The sequence below is a fragment of the Jatropha curcas genome, chromosome 11 (assembly GCF_041381405.1).
Source record: "Jatropha curcas cultivar XTBG-Jc1 chromosome 11, XTBG_Jcur_1.0, whole genome shotgun sequence".
In the NCBI taxonomy this organism is placed as follows: Eukaryota; Viridiplantae; Streptophyta; class Magnoliopsida; order Malpighiales; family Euphorbiaceae; genus Jatropha; species Jatropha curcas.
The window spans coordinates 15,338,088-15,339,994 of NC_143161.1; the positions used below are offsets into that span (position 1 = coordinate 15,338,088).

Sequence of the window (1,907 nt, forward strand, 5' to 3'; positions counted from 1 at the left end):
AGATAGGTGATTAAATTGGATTAGAATAACTAACAATAAATCGGGAGAGCTTGTTAGTAACCTTAGGGTTGTTTTCTCCTACTTGAACAATTAAACTTGATCAATGAACTAATAGAATAAGCTGGATAGAATTAAATGAAATCAAATTCCCTAGTAGCTTAATCCCTTGATTTCTTTTCACCTAAATTTTGTGTTTGATCTCTTTTACTTTGAATTTTATTTACTTTACAGCGAATTCCTTTTATCATCGTCTAAATAATAATAGGTTAACATAATTTTGGTAATTGATAAACAATCCCTGTGGATACGATACTTTCTTACTCTATATTACTTGTTGCGATTTCGTACACTTGTGAAAACCGCTGTCAAGTTTTTGGCGCCGTTGCCGGGGATTGGCGTATCAATATCAATACGAATTACCCTGTTATTAATTTAGACACTCTTTCGTTTTTATTTAATTTTCTTTTAAGTGCTGTTCCAGGTGTTTTATGAAAAGAAGATCAAGGACGACTGAACCTCTAGTCTTTGACCCAGAAATTGAAAGGACCTTTCGTAGGCACAACGCTGCAAGAAAAGCAAGAGAAATAAAACTCGAACAACGAGCAGACATGGCCAACGAAAATGAAAACAGAAACCAAAACGTAGTTGGACCACCACTTCAACATCCGATCCGTACCTTAAGGGATTATACAACACCTAATCTGAATGGGACAACCTCAAGTATTACAAGACCTAGGGTAGAAGCTAATAACTTTGAGATTAAACCTGCAATTATCCAAATGCTCTCTACCTCGATCCAATATGGAGGTTTGCCTAGTGAAGATCCTAATGCTCACATCACCAATTTTTTGGAAATTTGTGACACATTCAAACAAAATGGTGTTTCTGAAGATGCAATCAAGTTGAGGCTTTTTCCTTTTACTCTTAGGGATAAAGCTAGATCATGGTTACAATCGTGTCCCGCTGGAAGTTTTACCACATGGGATGAATTAGCTCAAACATTCCTAGCTAAATTCTTCCCATCCTCAAAAACCACCAAGCTGCGTAATGATATAATGACATTTGCTCATCATGATCAAGAGAGCTTGTACGAAGCTTGGGAAAGATTCAAGGACTTGCTAAGGAAGTGCTCGCATCACAGTTTGCCCAAGTGGCTACAGGTACAAACTTTTTATAATGCATTATCTCCTAATATCAAAATTACTCTAGATGCAGCTGCAGGTGGATCCTTTGAAAAGAAAGGTATTTGTGAATACTCAAATTTTGAGGCTCAAAAAGCCTGTTGGTTGACTTTGCTACAGTAAATTTGACTGTGCTACAATGAATTTGCTACAGCAAATTTAATTGTGCTACAGCCAACCATTTTTCATCCAAAACTAAGCCATTTGATCATTTCGACTTTAGGTGGACCCTTGGTTCTCAAAGAAAAAACAAAAATCAAACAAAACATCATTTCAAGTCCTCTAAGAGGCAAAATCTCATTTCAAGCCCTCAGTAAGAGGCAAAACATCAAAATCTCATTTCAAGCCCTCATTAAGAGGCAAAACATCTTTTCAAGTCCTCTAAGAGGCAAAATCTCTTTTCAAGCCCTCATGGAGAGGCAAAACACCCTTTCAAGTCCTCTAAGAGGCAAAATCTTCTTTTCAAGTCCTCTAAGAGGCAAAACATCTTTTCAAGCCCTCATAAGAGGCAAAACATCTTTTCAAGCCCTCATTAAGAGGCAAAATCTCTTTTCAAGTCCTCTAAGAGGCAAGACATCTTTTCGAGCCCTCATTAAGAGGCAAAATCTCTTTTCGAGCCCTCATTAAGAGGCAAAATCTCTTTTCAAGCCCTCTAAGAGGCAAAATCTCTTTTCAAGCCCTCATTAAGAGGCAAAACATCTTTCCCAGTCCTCTAAGAGGAAAAAT

At 37.2% G+C, this 1,907-nt stretch overlaps 1 non-coding gene across 1 annotated transcript; it reads right to left on the bottom strand.

Moving 5' to 3' along the window:
• Positions 1–1,037: 1,037 nt before the first annotated feature.
• Positions 1,038–1,144, bottom strand: LOC149492625 (small nucleolar RNA R71). The gene has a single exon (XR_016319012.1). It is a non-coding gene; the product is annotated as a small nucleolar RNA R71 (small nucleolar RNA).
• Positions 1,145–1,907: the final 763 nt, after the last annotated feature.